The following is an 11,081-nucleotide window of genomic DNA, read 5'->3' as shown; positions in this document are numbered from 1 at the left end:
AAGATGTTTTTACTAACTGCACATCCAATAGAGTGCAAATATTCCAAGTATATGTAGAACTCAAAAAACTGGATATAAAGAAGACAACCAAATTAGAAAATGGGGTATAGATCAACACAGAGAATCTTCAAAAAGGAAAACTTAAATGGCTAAGAAACACTTCATAGAATGTTCAAAAGACTTAACTGTCATCAGGGAAATAAAAATCAAATCTACTTTGAGATTTCATCTCATACCTCTCAGAATGGCTAAGATCAATAAAACAACAGCTCATGCTGGCAAGGATGTGGAATAAGGGGAATATTCATCCATTGCTGGTGACACAGCAAACTTAAAACAGCTACTGTGGGAATCAGTAGGGTGGTTCATCAGGAAGATGGGACTCAATCTACCTCAAGACTCAGCCATACCACTCTTAGGCATGTACCCATAGACACTTTGTCCTGCCACAGAGACATTTGTTCAGCCATGTTTATTGCTGCTCTATTCATAATAGGCAGAAATTGCAAGCAACTTAGATGACTATCAACAGATGACTGGAAGAAAATGAGGTGCATTTGCACAATAGAGTATTGCCCAGCTGTTAAAATTATAAAATTTGGACCACACAATGGGTGTGCACACCTTTAATCATAGAACTTGGGGGACAGAGACCATCCTAGTCTAAAGAGTGAGTTCCAGGACAGCCAGGGCTACACAGAGAAACCCTATTTCCAACCACCACCACCCCAAAAAGAAAGAAACTTCTAGATAAATTTCACAGATAAATAGATGGAACTAGAAAAAAATTATCTTGAGTGAGGTAATATAGACCCAGAAAGATAAATATGGTATGTATGCTCTTCTATATGGACATAAAAGGTTAAGTAAGTAAATAGATAGTTATGGATGTCTGAGTTTGAGGGTTGCTACTGGAATGGGAAGATCATTTGGGGAGGTGAGGGGCAGAGGGGCGTGAGAGGGAAATATAGGGGGAGAAAGCTGAAATCAAGTGCCACTTGAGTGATAGTATGGAAACCCAATATAGTAGAAGCTTCTTAAATTATATACATATATGAAGGCAATATAAATAAAATCACCAAATAATAGGGGAGATGGAGCCCCAACTCGACATCTCTTATCATCAAATGAAGTTTCCAATACTGGGACTGGGTTACATCTAAGTGAGTTGTGGACCAAAGGGATCTATGAGAATTCTCAAATCACCAAGGCTGTTGCCAAGACTATACATTTCTGTCTTTAAAATGACATCAAGGCCACATTGCTAAAGATGACAACTATACAACTCAGTGAACACAGGGAAGTAGAGCTGGTACTTACATAGAGCCTTCACCCCTATATTGAGCATCTTTGATACAGGAAGGTAATCTGCATGCTGCCGAAGGAAAAACATAAACATCAACCCAGCCACAGAACCTTTGATCTACAATGTCGTCCTGCCTACAAGATATGCTAGTGCAATGGTGGCACAAAGTCTGTGGGAGTAACCAACCAATATCCAATTTGACTTAAGGCCCATTCCATGGGATATAACCCATACCTGATACTCCTTGCACAACCAAGAACCAGAGACTAGATATCCTAGAGATGTAGGGGCAAACCAAATATTACTGTTCTGCTAAAGCAGTAGTTTTCAACCTGTGGGTCAAAACCTCTTTGGGAGTTGAAAAACTCTTGCATATCAAATATTTACATTATAATTAATAACAACAGCAAAATTACAGTTATGAAGTAACAAAACAATTTTATGGTAAAGGTCACCACAACATGAGGAGTTGTATTAAAGAGTCACAGCATTATGAAGATTGTTAAAAGAACAATAAAATGATTCCTTTATGACATTCTGTTCAACTCATAGATTAGTGTCTTGCTTAGCCTTCATCAGAGAAGCTTCCTTTGACAGGAGATGGGAGCAAATACAGAGACCCACAGCCAGATAATATGTTGAGAGTGAGAACCCTTGGAAGACTCAGCCCCAATTTAGATGTCTCCATCAGTTCCCTCCCCTTAGAGCTCAGTAGAAACCCTGTTTAAATGAGAGGTGAACACACACCCCCATCCATAACCAAGAAGCTATCTTCAACGATAAACACTTGAAAATAAAATTTTATTTTCCTCTAAGAGAATCATACTGGGAAGTATAGGCCTCATGGTCAAGTAGATGGCCAACAGGTGATGAACTCAAAGACATATTTGGGGTTTTGTTTGCTTTTGTTTGTTTTCTCTCATAATGTCATGTCACAGCTTTTTCTTTTTTAAATTTTCTTTTTTAATTTTATTTACCCAATAGGTCCTTTGTGTACATATTATGGAAATAAGTTTTGTGTTTTCACAGGGTTCCTGAGTATGCCAACAAGTGTATTTCTTTTTCTTCTGCTCATTCTTGGACTCTTTACTTTTTGTTTGTTTTTTTACCTATTCCAATATGTTTGTTTTGTTTTAATTACATCATATTACGTCATATCATATCAAATAATCATATTATATTATATTATATTCCCTTGGATGCCTGGGGTTTTTTTCTATTTTTCCCTTTTATTGAAAATATATTCTTTTCTCATATATTATATCCTGGTTATAGTTTCCCTTTTCTCTACTCCTCCGTTTCTCCACATGTACCCTCCCATCAGGATCCATTCCTTTTCTGTCCTTCATTAGAAAAGAAAAAATGAAGGCTTCTTCCTTTCCTCTGGGGCAGTCATCAGGTGAGGCAAGATGGGTGCATACAAATACATCCCACAACTATGGAGGAAGAAGCCATTCAATGTGATGCATGATGCGCTTTCTTCTTCCTCTTCTTCTTCTTCTTCTTCTTCTTCTTCTTCTTCTTCTTCTTCTTCTTCTTCTTCTTCTTCTTCTTCTTCTTTAAAAATTTTTAAGATATATTTATTATGTATACAGTGTTCTGCCTGCTTGTACCCCTACATGCCAGAAGAGGCCATCAGATCACATTATAGATGGTTGTGAGCTACCATGTGGTTCCTGGGAATTGAACTCAGGACCTCTAGAACAGCAGTCAATGTTTTTAACTGCTGAGTCACCTCTCTAGCTTGACATGCTTTCTTCTGAGGGTCCACTGCTGGCAATACTGACAGCTCTCTGTGCTTCACAGGGCTCCCCACCCAACTCTGCTAGATAAGGCACAAAGGCTGGGATACAAGCCAAGCAAGGTTATGTCATTTATAGGCTTCCTGTCTGCCTTGGTGGCCAAAAACACCCAGTTCCTAAGGGTGCAACTGATGGCAGGCCTGTCCACCATGGTGTTAACCAGCTAAAATTTGCCCAAAGCCTACAGTCTAATACTGAGGTGAGAACTGGACAGCACTGTGGAGCTTTGAGAGTCATGAATTCTTACTGGGTTGGTGAAGAGTCCACATATAAATTTTTTGAGGTTATCCTCATTGATCTGTTCCATAAAGTTATCAGAAGAAATTCCAACACCCAGTGGATCACCAAACCAGTCCACAAACACAGAAATATGTGTGGGCTGACATGTGCTGCCCACAAGAGCTGTGGCCTTGCAAAGGACTGTAAGTTCCACCACACTATTGGTGGCTCTCACCATGCAGCCTGGAGAAGGCGTAATACTCTCCAGCTCCACCGTTACCAAGAATACACGTGGTGTTTGTAAAATTCATGCCCAATAAAAAGAAAGAGAGAGAACAGAAAAGAACAGTCTTCTAAGAGATAACAACAAAACCTATTAAAATAAAATATTATAAGATTTTTTTTAAAAAGTCCTTCATATTGAAGTTGAACCGAGCAAACCATCAGAAGGAAAAGAGCCCCAAGAAAAGGCACACGAATCAGAAACTCACACGTTCACCATCAGGAGTTCCATAAAACACTGAAACTGAAAGCTGTACTGTGTAGATAGAGAACCTGGTGCATAACAGTGTAGGTCCTGTGCTTGCTGATTCGGTCTCTAGGAGATTACATGAACGTATCTCAGTTGACTTAGAGGGACTTGTTCTCCTGTTGTCCACCGTCCCCTCTGATTCTCGTAGCCTTTCTGCCTCCTCTTCTGTGGGGATCCCTGAGCTCTGAGAGGAGAGATTTCATGAAGACATCCCATTTAGAGCTGTGTCTTCCTTCTAGGTGTAAAGTTTGGCTGAGGGTCTCTGCATCGGTTCCCCTCTAGTGCAGGAGGAAGCTTCTCTGACGATGGCTGAGCAAGGAACTGATCTACGAGTACAGCACAGCAGAATATCATTAGGAGTCATTTACTCACTACTTTTTTTTTTGTAAGACCAGGAGTATTTGTTTTTAACCTAGGTCTCTGGGCTATCCAGTCTCTGGTTCTTGGTCACTCAAGCACTGTTGGGTATTGATTCCATTTCATGGAGTGAGCCTTAAGTCAAATCAGACATTGATTAGTTATTCCCACAAGCCTTGTGCAACTATTGCTCTAACATATTTTACAGGCAGAATAACACTGTAGATCAACAGTTTTGTGGCTGGCTTAGTATTTATGTTTCTCTTTTTGTAGAATGCAGAATGCCTTCCCATACTAAAGACACTAGAACACAGGAATGAAGGCTCTATGTAGGCACCAGCTCCTTGACTCCACGTCAGTGACTTCTATGGGTGTTGTCTTCAGCAATAGGCCCTGCTGGCTTTTTGTGGAGAGCAACTCACTGTCTTAGCAATAGCCTGGGTTGTTTGGAGATTTCCATGGGAGCCCATTGGCCAACAATTCAATTGGATGGAACAGTCCCAGTACTGAAATCTTTGATTGCTTACAATAAATGGCCAGTACAGTTTCCATCTCTCTCATTATTTGGAGACCTCATTAAGATTGCTTTTATATGTTATGGGAAGTTTCCACTGCACTCCTTCAAATGCCCCCCTAATACTATCTGTCTTTCCCTGAATTTCCTCCCTCAATCTCACCTGCCATCCCCCTCCCCACCTAATCCTCCCATGCCTGTCCCCTCCTTGACTGAAGTCCATCCATAAAATGCATTCCAAGTTGGCAAAAAATACAGATGGAAGTTATGTCAACAAAAATCATACACAGAAATGTCAGGGCAGGAAGTCACTATGAAGTCACTCTAGCTCCTTGAAGAAGAGCTGTGATTACAATACACAGTCTTACATAAGTCCGCTATTCACACAGGTCATCTACTCTCTTGACCGTGAACTCTGTGTATGCAACTGTTTTGAAAACTTATTTGGATTCTTCAGTAGACATTTCAGAATACAAGTAAATCTCACACAGAGTATGACTTTTTGCATTATTAAATGAGCTGAAGTTTGCCATTTGTTACAAAAATTTATGATGGAATTGCCCTACTCTATTTACACACACACACACACACACACACACACACACACACACACACACACATCCCTATTTATCAGAACCACTGTGCAAGACCATGAGTATAGCTGCAGATTCACCTGATAGGAATAAATACAGCCAAAACTCTCAGGTTTTCAAAGCAACTAATCTACCAACATCGATCAAGCAGACGTATTGGCTCCCAAGCCATCTGCAGCGGCAATATTGTAACATTCATGGCTGACATGTAATATCCTTTCTACTCATCAGATGCACAGATTTCTCACTTAATCCTTTCCTTTCATCTAGCTTGGAAGTGGCACAGCCACCCTGTCAGCCTAGCTAGGATGCTGTCCAGTCTCCAATCCTCTGAGCTGTACTACTTCCTGTGACACCAGGAAGCATGCACTATCTGTATCTATAATAATACAAAGTCTAATTGTTTTGTGAACTCATTTTCTGTCTGAGGCTTATCAAATCCTGCTTCTACTTCTTTCTACTGTAGGAACTTGGGCAAGGTGCCCAAGTACATGGGGCCAAGATTTTCTCCTCTAGCTGCTATCATATATGTATTATACCTTAACTTTTTCTGCAGAAGATCCCCAAATTATTTAAAGCACTTGGGTGTCTAACATCTCCATAACACTGAAACAGCAAGGCTGACTTATGAAGCCTCCATATTGAGACAATACCTCACCCCCAACATCTCTCCATCTGTAACCTGTAGCCCTACTACACACACACACACACACACACACACACACACACACACACACACACACACACTCGTGCCTCTCCAACTGGTATGTCCAATCCATGCTGTAGGGCTTCCTATAGCCAAGTATAGCTATGGATATGGCACAACACATAAACATAAACTTATTGAGGTGCTGAAGAAATGGCTCAGTGAGTAAGAGCACTTGTTACTCTTGCAGATGACTTGGGTTCAGTTCCCAGCACCCACATGATTCACAGACACCTGAGCCATGGAATTCAATGTCCTTTTCTGAGTCTGTGGCACTATACATGTATACAGTGCACATACAAGCACAAAGGCAAAATAGTCATACATATAAAAGAAAATAAATCTAAAACATAAAGTAAAATAACTATGAGCTTGGAGGTGTGGTGTATCTCAACAGCGTGAACTTTGTAAATGACAACATCTTATCTCAGGAGCTGAGAAACCAGCCAGTCTCGATTTTGTTCCTAGGAGCCATTTAGATTCTATAGCCAAGCTTCTGTTTACTATAAAACTTGTTTCTGATTCTTGGAGCTGGGCTACATCCTACCCCAGTAATCATAGAATGTACTGAACATCAACCCCCAGAGCCACCTGTTCACAGAAATGCTTCATGACCCACTTTCCTTAACCGCCTGGTCTCCCTTCTGGAACCACACTTAACATGCAAAATCCCCACCCTAGAGTTTTGCCCTATAGAAGGGCTTGAGACATTGGCTCAGGGCTGGTCTCATGAAGGCCCCTTAAGGCAGAGACACGCACAGATTCAGGTCTGATGTGTACAATAAAGCTTGCTTTAATTTGACCATAATTTGGGTCAGTAGTTTTTCTTCTTGATTCTGTGTCTCCTTGGTTAACATAGTGTCAAAAGGGTGCACCCAGCTGAACCAGCCTTGAAGTGACTACCTTTTATATGAGTTCCTGAAAGTGGGCTTGACATTGCTTTCCTTACACTCTATATTAAAACAAGGAAAGGGTAGCTGGCCTGCTCTTGACTTACATTAGAGCTTAGGTTTGAGGTGGGCTAGTCTGTGCTAGTTCAAGCTACTGCCAACATGCTGTGTTAACTCATTTGTATAAAAATAGGTTATGCACCATTTCAGAGCTCTTACTTTCAGCCCCCCAGGTAGCACTGACATAAAAATCAAGTTCCTGGGCATGGGGTGGGGGAGCAGGTAGCAGGTTCTTCATCTGCATGGGACTAGACCTCAGAGTCCCCTGGTTTTAGTCACCATACTAAGGAACATCAGTTTTATGACTTATACTTCCTCCATGTGACTCCTGAAGAAGACTACTGTTTCTCCTTGAACAGGTAAAATGTATTTGTAGAAACAAATACAGATATTCATGCAGTGAGATTGATTCTAGCTACCTACCACTCCTTTTCCCAGGATTGTTAAAGGCAGAGCCTGGGGGTGTCAGGCCGAGAAAACCAGGCTTGGCCACATGTCTCCAATCATCCAATTATTAAACAGATAATACTGAAAAGCAGGAAAAGGAGATTTATTTTATGTAGCTACAATGGGAAAGGAACAAAGAGGTGCAGTAATAACCCCCCAACACAGACAGACAGACAGACAGACAGACAGACAGACACACACACACACACACACACACACACACACACACACACACACACACATATTTTGATGTCCTGCCAAGAAGCTGTGGTTTAAATTGAGGACAAGATGTCTGCATAATTAAATCATCCTGGTCAAGATGTGGTCTCACTCAACACTGACCGATCTTTCCCTCAGCATCTGCCGTGCCTGCTTTATCAGACAAATGGTCCGTTTGTGGAAAATCTCTGTCTGCAGTCTCTTTCCCCCTTAGCTGGCACTATGCTTTATCTGTTTCCTTCAGCCATAGGAAATTCCAATTTCCTAAGGTTTGTTGTTTCCGTAGTCTGACGGCCAAATAGCAGGGCACAAGTGTCTTTTTGAATATCCCCATTCCTTCTGTGATGTTAAAATCTCTTCTATCTTTGTAAAATTGGAGATTTTAATAAGCGTTTGAGAATTATTCAGTAGATATAAATATGAGCACGAGGTGGTCTGTGTTGAAGAAGGAATGGTTGAGTGATGACTGCTACTCCATGCCTTGTCCCTGACCAACTAAAGCTCTCTCATGTGCCTGGAAATAGCATTTCCTGTGGCCCAAGAGGAGCTCTATCCCGCCTTGGGTAAAAAGGAAATGCAATGTCCAGGTCATTCCAGTCATATCATTCTATGAAAACTTTCTTCTTATGACTTCGGGCAGTCCACTTATGTCCTACATTAATGTACACTTAGACAGTACTCAATGAGGTATGGGTATGTCATAGACACAGGTAACAGAAACATTCCACGGGCATTTGGGGTGAGTTAATGCTTGGAATATAGAATGCAAGCAGTCCTTCTGGTTTGCTGGTAAGTAACTAGTACCCTGAAAATGAATGTTTCATTTCTGGTGACTAGAAATAGACCCTAAGACATTCTGAGCAGAGCACAGCTTAGATTAGTTCAAAACAGTGGAAGAGACTGTCCTGGCTGCTCTCTATAAAGTGCCTACACTATCAGTCCACATCTATAGCCTATCTGTAATCACCTTGCAAATGTTCCTTCCAGCCTCCTCAGAATAATTTATTTATATAAGAGAAATAAGATGAAGACTTCCTGAGAAGAAAGAATCTATGGTGAATTAGAGCTCTCTGCCTGCATCCTGCTGGCTTTCCTCAAGCTGTAAACATTAAAGCCATGAATACATCACCAGAGGAATAACAGCTGGTGACAACTCAGAGGACTTGAAAAGAGTCCTAAGAACTCACTGCAGTCCAGGCAGAACCTCCAAGCTGTGCCAATCCTGATGGTTTTCAATGAAAAAAGAATGCTGCTTCTATTTCCAATTACCCTCCTGGGAAATTTCACTTGAAAAATTCATTAGATGCAATTATCACCTCCATAAATTTTAGTGTCCCCTTCATAGTCTTGAGTCAGTGGGGATCATGCATAAATGACTTGATAAAGCAAGTGACAAATGCCAGACTTGACTTGAAATGATCTCAGAGATCCCATACCAGGGAGCCTCAAACTATTATCAGGAAGAGCACCTCCTCTATGAATGAACACCACACAAACTGGGCGTGATTCACAAAATGAAGACCAGCCATGTCAGGTTATATGCTGTGTAATAAACCACCCCCAAAAACTCAGTAACTTAAGAGGACACATCTTCAATTATTTTTCTTTCAAACTGTGCTATTGGGTATTGTAGTCACAGACAGGCAAAAGTAACTAACAGAGCCACTGGACCCTGAGAATGTCTTTAGGGAAGGTAAACATTAGTCATTGGGAGCCTAAAGGACCACTGCTTAAGGCTCTGCTTAATTCATCACTGACAACAACCCATTGGCCCACAGCCACTTGACTGAGCCCCAAACCAAGGAACAAGGAAATGAATTTTCCCTTCACAGGGTTCAGAACTGCAGAGCCAGATGCCGAAGGCTCCGTATTGCCTCTCAGGTCTGCTTCTGTCCTCTGGCGTGCTCAGACACCATCGCTCACCTGGCTGGACTGGAAGGAATGAAGTTTAGCCCACAGGTGGGTTACATAGGACCTTGGTCCAGTGTTGAGTGTGGGGAGAAACAGCCTTCTCCAAAATGGTTTTCAGTGAAACCGCTCCATTTCTTGGGGATCAATAAAGGCTATAGAACCCTTAGGGAAGTGGACAGGGGTTTTCAGGGTTGGGTGTACATCATTGGCTGTGGCTGAGGTGCTGGGAATGCTTCATCTGAATGAAGAGGAATTTCAGGTGTTAGCTGAACATGTCTTTATAAGGAAATAAGTTTTAACCTGAAGCCTGGCCATGTGGCAGAGAAGGAAGTCGAAAGGCTACATGCACCAGAGGCATGCAGGCTCAGAACAAAGAGGGAGCAGTCTTTACTCCGGCTGGTCTCAAGAGGAGATTTTCAGGGTTTGGACATGTCTTGACCTCGTTCTTTCTCACCTGCCTCACCCTGTATATGTTGCCAGCTGAGCAGAGGTTCTCCTAGAAACCTAGACTCCCTTTTTCCTTAGAAGCACGCTTGTTCTATGCACAGAGGCAGAGACTTAGATATAAATAGAACCTATCTCACTTGCTGAGGCACCAGTTGCTATGTGTGAGAGGAAAGAGAAGAGCCAGGCCCAGCATCAACTGCTTCCTTCAAAAAGCCTCCTCCGAATGGATCCAGGAGAAGGCTGTGGGCTTCCACACACTCAGCAGCTCGGGAGAGAGTGTGGTCAGCTCCTTCAGGAGCATTTCTCAAGGTCTTGAGAAATTGAGCCATGGAGAGTGGAGAAACCCCAGCAGGCAGCAAGAGAAGACTGCCACTGACTAAGATGCTTCAGAAGGAGAGCACAACAGCTAAGGCTGCAAGAACAAACCCTCCTGGTGAACCCTAGGGTCTCACACTTCCATTTGGCGGCCACTGTCTGTCAGCTTCACAAGTCAAAAGAAAGTCATTGGAGTAACTTCTCTGAAGAACGCCTGCAACATGAAGATGGCTCTGAAAGGACATTCTCCTCCACGCTGTGCTCTGGAGACATTGAAGAATCTGTGTGGAGCATAGGTGGACCGGTTGCTGTTACACCCTGAAACATGTTGTAATTGAAATGTAACTAAATTGACTTGAACTTCTAGCCCTTCTGTAATAAGACATCCAAAGTTGCCAGACAGCATCACTGTAAGTATTACACAGCTTCTTTAAGGATTCAGTTTCACTCCCATCAACCTTAGCCTGTGGCTTTGGTCCATGTAGTTATAATATGGCTGCTGTTGCTTCTGCTGTCACTTTCACATTCCACATCTGAATAAAAAATAATAATAATGACAAGCCTTTTCCCCAAAAGCTTTTATTTCAGTAATAAAAGCTTTCCTGAAAAGCTTTCCTGGATAACTTCTGGCATTTTCCTGAGCCAATGGCCTTCCACATGACCACAACACTTCAAAGCAAAATTGTTGCTCTCCAGCTGATTTCAGAAGGAATAAGGGATCTGCATTTAATTACAAATCTACTGTTGTGACAGTAGCAGATCC

The 11,081-nt window shown here is 41.9% G+C and overlaps 1 pseudogene; it reads left to right on the top strand.

Annotated features, from left to right (window-relative positions):
- The first annotated feature begins 2,715 nt into the window (after positions 1–2,715).
- Positions 2,716–3,631, top strand: LOC127187078 (60S ribosomal protein L15-like; annotated as a pseudogene).
- The last annotated feature ends 7,450 nt before the right edge of the window (positions 3,632–11,081 follow it).

This window comes from Acomys russatus, chromosome 3 (genome assembly GCF_903995435.1).
Source record: "Acomys russatus chromosome 3, mAcoRus1.1, whole genome shotgun sequence".
Taxonomy (NCBI): Eukaryota; Metazoa; Chordata; class Mammalia; order Rodentia; family Muridae; genus Acomys; species Acomys russatus.
Note: the sequence above shows the minus strand (reverse complement) of the source record. Positions and strands in the feature narration are given on the sequence as shown.